Source organism: Vicia villosa, unplaced genomic scaffold (assembly GCF_029867415.1).
Source record: "Vicia villosa cultivar HV-30 ecotype Madison, WI unplaced genomic scaffold, Vvil1.0 ctg.000212F_1_1, whole genome shotgun sequence".
In the NCBI taxonomy this organism is placed as follows: domain Eukaryota; kingdom Viridiplantae; phylum Streptophyta; class Magnoliopsida; order Fabales; family Fabaceae; genus Vicia; species Vicia villosa.
This window is the reverse complement of record NW_026705078.1, coordinates 285,627-296,289: the sequence shown is the minus strand read 5'-3', so window position 1 is coordinate 296,289 and position 10,663 is coordinate 285,627.

The following is a 10,663-nucleotide window of genomic DNA, read 5'->3' as shown; positions in this document are numbered from 1 at the left end:
AGTCGATTATTGATCGTTTGAACTGTAGACTGAGCAATCTTATGAACCAGAGCTTGAAAATTGATGTGAGGATTCTCTAAGAATATGAGAGACCATGGGATCCACTTGAGGTATCAGAAACTGATTTTACTTTGAGAAGATCAAAACCCTAGTTTGAGGGTTGTCGTTTAGGAGAGAGGCTGCATGCTTCCTTCTTGTATATCTTTGAGCATTTGAAAAGTCAAATGGACTGAAATATGATTAAATATGATGGGCAAATTTTGGGGTATGACACTTACCAATAAAGTTTTTGCTTTTGCATGTTATGTGTGGCTCTTCTTCATCCCAAAGCAAGTAATAATTGATTTTAGTTTTGGTAATATAAAACCATTTTTCATCAATGAAGACAATATTATGCATAAAAATAAACTTTGGATCATGAGGCAAGCTACTACTATCAAGCATGTCCTTACAAAACCTTAAATGATTAATCATGTTATCCTCTTTTAAATACGACTTAAGTGTACTTGAATGGCGTCTTATAACTCCTGACTTGTGCAACCTTATCATTGATGTCTTAGGAATGTTAAGAGAATTAGATAGAGCTAGATAGGTTGATCGTTTTGATAATGCTATTTGACGCATTCTCTCAAAGTCCAATTGGACCCTTTTCCTTCCACAAAGTGTTTTTTTGTGACAAACATTACCTGTATCTTTTACTTGATTCCATAGACGGTAAATAACACTTCTATGAATAATGTATAAGGAAGCTATTTGTGTTATTACCCCATATTTATGTGACCTCCCATTTGGACTCAAGCTCAACAATACATTATATATAGCCCTCCTCTGTTCATTATTTAGAAATCCATGTTTTTTTTGCTTTAATTTCACTTGTTAATAAGTCTGTATAAAAATGAGATAAACATGTCATACAAATTGAACATGTAAACAATAACTATCAAACATGCAAATATTAGAATACTTGTAACTATAACAAAATGATTATGAGTACCAACTGATGCATATTTGCTATGAGAAAGGTTATGTCTTTTAGCAACGTACCAACTAATGCATATGCATATCTGTTACGAGGGCACTGTTTTCTATTGATTCAAGTGTGGTTAACATCATAATTTTTTTATACCATTCATTGAACATAGTCTTAATCAGTAAATAATTTTATCTTAACATTAATCTATTTTTATTCTAAGTTAAATAAGTTGTCAATGGAGTATGAGTTTACAGTGTCACCTTGCATAAAAAGATAAGAATACATGGTAACTCAAACAAATAAGAAAGACATTAAAATAAGGAAAGAAAATAATATGAATGTGTCACTACTGTGATTTAAAATAATTATTCACCATTGAGATATGAGAGATCATTGTTGCTTGTTTCTTCTTGAAGAGAAATTTTTTGATTCATGTTATCTTCAACATTGAGATATGAGGGGTAAATTAACTCAAGCTCAAATTCAAATGATTCTATATTTGATGGTACATCTTGATTCATGTTATCTTCAACATTGATATGTGGTGGATGATTTTGCTCAAACTCAAGTTGAGGTGTTTTCATCTTTGATAGAATGTATAGAATTCAATCTCTTTATATAAAGAATGATTGAATACATAGAATTCTTTGTACGAATTATTCAAAACTTAAAAAATTGAAATTTTAGAAGTTTATTTGCTCAAAATTTGGTGGGAAGTTGCTGGATAAAAATGGTGGGAAAGCCAAATTTGCAAAACTTACGTTTCTAAATTTTGAATCAGTTAATTACCGTGAAGCTAGAGTTGCATTGCTATGAATCAATATTTGTGATAATTAGCATTATTATTCTTGTGAAGAGGAAAAGACACTATTGAAATTAAACACGGTGGTTTATAAATAATTACAAGAAACAAGAATAATAATGATAGATATTAATATTCCAAGGTTAGTTTTGGAACAAAATATATATTTTAGAATTATTAATAAGAAAAATTAGTGCCCTTGGTCCGTGTGATTTTTTGAAAGTGTTCCTTATAAAAAGGACCGGAGGGAGTATAAAACAGCCGTAAGAGAAATATTTAAAAGATGGACATTAAAATGAACAGTATATAGCTGGTATCTCATAGATACATTTACATCTATTAGTGAATCCAGATGAATTAACAAAACTCAGTTGAATCTAGATGAGTTAATTTTAATATTACAGATTTTAATAAAATAATTTTTCCAATTCAAATAACATTATTTTTAGATATTAGTAAATTTTCCAAACCTATAATTTATAACAACTTCAAGTTAAATATCAATTTTAAATTCTTCTTATTATATCATATTTATAATTTTTATAAACCTACAATATATGACAACTCTTTGTCAAACTTCAGTTCTAAATGAATATATACATATCTTGAAATTTCAATTCTAAATGAATATTTTAATGATTATTTTTTCTATCTTTTATGTCTAGGAGAATTTCATAATAGAAGTTTAAGTCTACAAAATTTATAAAATTTTGTAAATTTTAAAAATTTTAAATGATTTGATATTTCATTGAATAATTTTAAATAAAATATAATAAATTTTTTAAAAAAATATAACTAATAATAATAATTTTAAATTTATATGAAATTTAGTATGCTTGATAATAATATATAGTCATAATAATTAAAATTTAAATTAATTATTTATTATAATTTCTTAGAGATATTTTTGAAAATCAAGGAAATAATTAAATAAATAAATATAATATAGTGATGTTTAAAAAATAATTAAGTAGTCGTTTATCTATTTTTTGCACAACACACAATGTCATTATAGATAGTAAATAAATACTATAATATAGTGATTGTTTAAAAAATATATATAAAATATAAAAAAAATAACAAAATTGTGTTTTCATAAGAAATGTGTGTATTCACCGATCATAAATGTCTCATTTTTTATAAGAAGAAATATTTGTACCATTTTTTAGTATAAATGTTCATTTTATTATAAAAAAACTAATATTTTTTTCAAGTTAATTTTATTTTTCTTGTATCATGTTATAATATCACATATTATTTTTCATTAAGTATATGATATTTGTTTATTTAGAAAAATATAAGAGAAATCATACTTAATAGATTGAATTAATTTTTATAGAAGTTGTACAAAAAAATCGTTCCAAGTTAAAAACAAATTTGAAAAACCAAAATAAAATAGAATTATTGGTATTGAATCTAACATATAAGAAAATTGACTCTACTTTTTCCCACAGTTGCTTCTCCCAAATAATGACACGTGTCTTCATTACATTTCTCTTTCCTTTCATTACTAGTAACAAACCCGTGCGTTCGCACGGGTTCTGGTATGGCACGCGCATTTGTTTTTCATGTATAATTTTGTTTTTAAGATATATATTTTTTAAAGATGGATTGTGGTTTATATTACATAGAAAATTAAATAAAATTTAGCACCATCCAAGAAAATAATTATTCGTGGAAATACATATTTTAAAAGCAGTTATAATATATAATTTTGAAGAGTAAATATCGAGTCAAAAAAAGCATGATTGATTATCATGAAAAGGCAGATATTATGCCACAATTCTTTTGAAAATGAGCATTTTCATAACTATAAAAAACCATAAAAAAAAAACATAAAGTAACTCTAAAAATTAGAAATTGTTAAATAGTTAGAGTATATTTTAAATGTAAAGAAATTATTATGATAAGATAAGTTTAAAGATGGAGAGGAAGACTAAAAAGAAACAATAATTAAAAAGTAGAATTACTAATATAAATGAATAGAAATGAGCATTATCACAACCATAAAAAAATCAAATTAATATAATAGTGAAGCTGTTAAGAAACTATTAAATATATTTGCAAATAGAGATTTACCGTAAATATGGAATAAACCACATAAAGAAAAAAAGTTGGAAATAAATGTGAGTAATGGAAAGGGCGTTATAAATTTACAATATTAAATCTATTTGGAAACCTAAACATTTCTACTTGGAAAACGGAAAGGTAAATAGTAATCTCGCTGCCTCTGTCTCTGAGTCTTTGTGTTATACTTACTTGGAAACGTGACTTTGTTGCAGATAGCAGCAACCGTACCAAGCATCGCAAGTCATCGAAGTTTATCTGTGGCAAAGAATGGAAGGAAGCTCACTCAAGCGATCCCCAACAACCGTTTCAAGGTAATATCTTCTTAAATTGTTGTCGTCATTCCTTTGAAGCGTTGTCGCTATTATACGGTAGTAGATTCACACACACCGCCTTAAACCAATCTCTTCTCCAAAACGTCAAAGTAACAGACGATCTGTGGTTTTATTTATCCTTGCATGTAGTTGTAGTGGCCATAGGATTGTATTAACCTTTTTGTAATTTGCTTTTCATGCATGTATATTGATGAACCTTCAAACCCCGGATCTGACATTAGAAAACATATATGGTTTAAAAATGTTATATGTAATCATTAAAGATGAGGAAGCTTTTTGATCAATAAAAAAACTCTGTTTCTGCAGATGTCAGGAAGCACGTGTTGAAATCCAGAAGAGCTCGAAACGCACTCGGAGTTATGTTCTCAAGCAAATGTTGGAAGAGTTACGTGTTGTGAAAAAAGAAAGCATGGATGCGATTGAAGAAATCGATGCATGGCCGGTGAAAAGAGAAGAAGAGGTTGAGGAAGAACATCAGGGTGGATTGGCAAGACATGATTTGGAGCGTGAAGAGATTGCAGTAGGCGGTAAGAAAGGGAAAGGGAAACAACAGGCCTCAGTCATTGCTGCCGGGCATGGAAGAAAAACCTATCATGCCGCTGTTTACCGCGCGTCATTTCAACCCTCTGCAACCCGAAGGTACTTGTTTCTTTGTATTTAATAGTTATAACCAAGCTTTTTAGTATAAAAGTTTAATTTTTGCTTAATCCTAGTCTGTCACTAAGCATGATGTATTTGTTGGGACATTGTGTGGCAGAAATAAATCTTATTCGGGGTCAGGCAAACAAAACGGAAAGGCATAAGCCGTTGCAATGAGCAATGATGGCGGAAGAATGCGGCGTGAAGGCAAGGAGAAAGCCTGTATATCTGGAACTGCTAGTATTGGTGAAAGGCAAACCCGACAAAAAAGGATCACGGAGCAACCAATGCTTCAAGGTAAATGTGTTGTATAATATTTTAGACATAGTCGTGTAAGAATTAATTAGTCGCTGAAGTATTAGTTACAAATGTAAATAGGAGGAAATTAAGCGACTGATATTTCGTATTGAATCGGTGTAGGAATGGAGGAGCTGAAACATATTTGGAGAAGGTGAAAGGGAAGGCAAAAGTTGTTGGAAACAGTGTGGAAAAGTCGGCCATGAGGCCGAAAGACAAAGCCAAAGTCAAAGTTTCCCGCAAGGGTGTCAATCGTGCTAATTTTGTTAGGTAAAAATTGATTGTGTGTGGAATTAGTTGGTTTGATCAGAAGATATGAATATTACGACCGTTAAGTTACAGTGTTTGAATGGATCATGTTATCATGTTGTGTTTAATTTATGTAGGAAATCCACTGCAGGAACATTGGCTGTGAAAGAGCAATGCTGGACCAGGGTCGTTGACAATCCTCTTAAGCTGAGAAACAATGTGCTGGTAAGTTACGCTGCAACAGCTATCATTAAATGTAACAATTGATTATAGAAAGTAGGCATATAAAATTCGAGTTTCATGTTCTGTTTCAGCATATTCCAAGAGATGTGATTCGTGCATGTATATTTGGGAAGATTCCAAGGATAACTTTGATTGATTTCAACACTGATGTTCCGTACTACTGCGAGATGATCAAGAGGGCAGACACTGTGGATATGTACTTATACGGTGGATGGTCGGACTTTTGTAAAGACCGCAACCTACAGAAGGGAGACACATTGCGGTTCTGCATTAGGTATCCTCCGGTGGATTCGATCTTGGTGACCGTAGAGCGTGGAAAAGCAGAGTGAATGACCTGTTAAGACATATGACGTGTGGTGTGTCATAGACAAAGTATTAATTATTAATTATGAATGTGTTATTTATAAATTTTCTGGACAGATGTCGCAATGTTTTGGTAGTTAGCTTTGTTGGCATCCCTTTCAGTTTGAAATCGTGGTTATTTTGTTGTAGTGGCTGGATTAATCAAATGGTTTGTAACAAATTCTGTCAATGGCAGAAAGAGTTATTACGTTTTTGGCTAAAGGTTTGCAATCCAAAACAGAAACAAAGCTTTATTATATGTTCATCTATTTATGGTAGTTCTAATTGTTTCATGCTTATTCTATCATTGTGTTTGCTACAATTAGATGGTTTGCATATTTTATCTAGTATTTAAATTAATTGGGCCCAGCCAAATAGAGTAATTAAATTTTTGGCACAAAAAATATAGAATGGCAATATTGGAGATTTAGGTAATGTTTGGCCAAGCTTTTTATTTACCTTTCTTCTACTTTAAAGTAGAAGCTCGGCCAAACAATATTTTGTTTTCAAAAGCTCTTTTAAAAAAAGAGTAACAATTATTATTATGAAAAAAATATACCATTAAAAGTGCTTCTCGTAAAGTAGTAGAAAGTAACTTTGTAAAAGCTTTTCGGTACATTATGTATATATGCCTTCGATCCTCTTTGAATGCAATATATAATGTTTTATTGCTTTTCATTATTTATCATTTCATTGAATCAACATTCCTTTCATCTCAATTGTTTGTTTTAATTTGTAGTTTATTCACTAACACATGTTTTCATATAAGTTTTTTTTTTTAGTACAGGTCATATATCATATTATGAAAATAGTGATTTTTCTAAGATTATATATATATATATATATATATATATATATATATATATATATATATATATATATATATATATATATATATATATATATATATATATATATGTATATTTATTTATAGTCATTTTTCTTGTAAATAACTTTTACATAATCCATTAAACATTGTGGTTTTTCCTTGTAAATAACTTCTACTTTATCCATTAAACATTGTGGTTAAACTAAAACGGCAATCCCATTTTATTATTATATCACATTCTTACATTAGTTCATACATATATTAAATAAAATATTTCACAACTATCTACCAAACAGCTTTTAACTTTATTTAAAAAGCTCTTATATTCAACTTTAATTTTAAAGTAACTTTTAGAACCAAAAAAAGCTTGGCCAAACAATACCTTAGTATCAACAGAGGACATGTATGCAAAGATAAAATAATAATTTTTGTCACAAAAAATATAGAAAGGCAATATTGGAGATTTAGGATCAGTAGAGGACAGGTATGTCAAGATAAAATAATAATAGATAAAAACAAAGGAGAAGACATAAATAAATTTTTTATTATTTCCAAAAAATTTGTAATAATAAAATATAGTTATAAATAGATCCGCAAACCGTAAATGGATAATAAAAATTTAATTTCTGTATAGATAAATATGTTTATAAAATGAAATTTTTGTTGTCGTCTAATAGTTTGGCTGGGAGTCCAAATTGTTAATAAAACTATAACACAATAAATAGAGAATAATAAAAAAAAACAATTGAAGAAAAAAAATGAAAAAGTTCGCTTCATTTATTTCCATAATAACCTTTTTTGCATGCTTAAATTATTTATGTTGGTATGCATTAGTTGTTATTAAATTGAAAAAGTATTTTTTTCATCCCCCATGTTTTTTAGAATGAAATGGATTTATTTTTAAATAGTTTAGTTAAATGGGCCTTGGTAAGAATCAGTGGAATGGTAATGTCCCTTCAGCCCAATAATAAGTAGGGTAAATCAAAAGGAAGCTTTTCCTTGGACATTCACTCCCGAATATTGTAGATTGTCAGGGAAAACCCATGAAATCGTTTGCACTACCAAAGAAGAAGATGTCATCCGATCCCGAAAACATGATTCCTCAACCAAACTTCGGCTCATTTCCAGTCGATGTTTATCAATATCTGAGCGAAATGGCTACAGGGCTAACAAACAGCTTGGACGATAGAGGAGCTACGGTCGACATGCAAAGGTTGAAAAAATCTGAAGGACCCATCGAATCTTCGTCCAAGCGTAAGGGAAAAGAGAAGGTATTCCAAACTTCAAGTTCTTCTGCTACGGTGCTCTCGATCGGAAAAAAAGGGTAAGTACATACAAATAGGTTTCGTACCGTATATATCAATGTCTTAGTTAAAATAGATTGATAGTAGGAACAAACTGAAATTGATAATGATTTACCATAGGATGAAAATCGACGTTTGGATGTTGCATTTTAAACGATTTTCATCTGTTGTCGTCTCCTACCACTATTGAAATATAAAATAATTGAATTTGTGTTATAACCGTGTTGTTATTATATGAATTAATCTGACCAATCAGCTAAAAAAAGTATTAGTAGAGATAGTTTAAAATGTGATTTTATATGTTTCAGTTCTGATAAGGTAATCATTGACAAACAAACGAAGGACATATGGGATGACCTTGAGGTTAGGGAAGTTGATCTTGGTCCAGTTGGTAGGAGAATTGTATGGCGAAGGAAGATCAAGTCTAGCAGAGTTGCAAGAAGGAATGTCCTTGTAAGTCATATAGTGTAATCATACATCTTTCATTTTCTACATCTGTCTTGGATATACATTGAAATCAACTACTTTTGTGTCAATGCAGCAACTCCCTCAGAAGGTGGTTCAAGAGCATCTCATGGTCGGCCATGAGTCAATTGTTTTATATGATTCAGATCGTAGAAAGTCCTACAATTGTGTTTTGCACATGGCAAAACGAAAAACATTCACGGAGCGCTATATATGCAAGGAATGGTATACATTTGTAAGGAACCGGAAGATAAAAGTTGGTGACAGGATTGGATTCAGTTTGAGACTCCCTGACTGTGACCAATTGTTGGTTACAGTGAAGCACAAAAAGTCTCCAAGTTGAAACATTATGCTTTTGTCCTCCACAATCTATGACGAAGACGTCCATTTTGTAACTGTTATGCATGTTTTATATTAGGCAGGTCTAGGACTGTATTAGTTTTGATAAGTCAGGTTGTGATGAAAAATGCTAAACTTTGATGTAGTTGTGTCCAAACTGTGTCCCATGGTGAAATGTTGAAGTTTAACAACATTTGAATGGGTTATAATGTAAGATTAAACTATATAACCTTTTGCTGTATGCAAGTATGATGTTAGAGTTTATGTTATAGTATGTGTAACACATGCATAACTCAAAAAGGCACAATCCAAATCGTTGTACTTAATTTATTACATTTTATGAGCAAGCACATTGGATGTTTTTATTAAAAGTAAAACTGTTTTTTAGTAAGCCCAATACAATTGGCATGCAAACATTAAAAGCAATATTGTTCAATAGGGTGAAACGAAAATAGAATACATAAAATAAGTATATTAAAAGGTGGGTCCTTGGATAAAACAAAGAAGCAGGTGTAACTTAATAATGCATGTTTAAATTATATGGTATTGAAGATAAGTATGAAACATAAAGGTGTTTGGAAGTGACATATTTCTGGAAGTATTCAAAATGGGCACATGTGACTGAGGAATATATTGCTTTCTTTTGCTGCATAAGGACAAAAGAATCTCTGCATAAGTAATCTTTTTTGGTGGTAAGGCGTGAAAGTTGCACGTTTCATTGCAGTGAGTTTGATAAATAAATAGACCACAATGTATGCATTTCAAACATAGTGAAACCTCATAGAGTCATATACCATCACCTCTCAAACTTCATCATTTTTTGCTTCTCAGATTGTGTACATCATAATTTTCGAAATGGATCTATGCAGCATTCTCAAACACTCAGAAATGAAAGATTACTTTATGATCGCAAAGATATCGTCACAGGTGTAGTTAAATATATTTGGTTAAATTAATTTGTTTTCCAGATAGTTATAGATATACATTTGTATTGTTTAGTCAACACCACACATGCAAGTGTATTTGTTGATTCCATATTGTGTTTGTATTTGAAATTTGCAGTCCTACCCGGAGATTCAACCGTCATTTGTGAAAAACAGCGACAATGAAATTTCTAAAAGGTGGACCATAATGAATAACCAAGGTGTACATCATGAACTGATTTATAACCAAATTGAAATGCATCCACTGGTTCTAAGTGGATGGCCTTGTATGGAATCGTATTACAATCTACCATCGGATGTAGTTTTGACGATTGGATATTATGGTAACAACAACTTTTCAATTTTATCATTTGAGGAGGTGGTGAGACCCCAAGATTTACCGCCTTTTCATAGCAGAAACGTGTTTTCCAAAGACATATATTTTTTCGACGTAGATCTCCATCCATTCAGTGTTGATATTCCAAAATTAGTTGAGTTGTCTCTCGATTTTGTAGTTTCAAAGTTATCTATCCACTACCATGTAAAATGAATCACTTATTGTTGATTTTTTTTGTAGAAATTGCAGGAGGATTTTGCAACCTTCCTTAGAGATTATGCATATGAATACATTGTGTTGTGCGGTGACAACGGGAAGAATAAATTCATGTCTACCTTAAAAATTGAAGATCCTCGCCGCATAAAGATAGGATATGGATGGGATGAATTTTGCAAGTCCAACAACTTCAAATGCGGAGATAGGATCCGATTTAGGTTAGGTGTTACTTCCCTGGACAAAACTTGTTATGTGTATTTAATTGCATGAGGTTAACGTCCTCATATGAACTAAAAAACATGA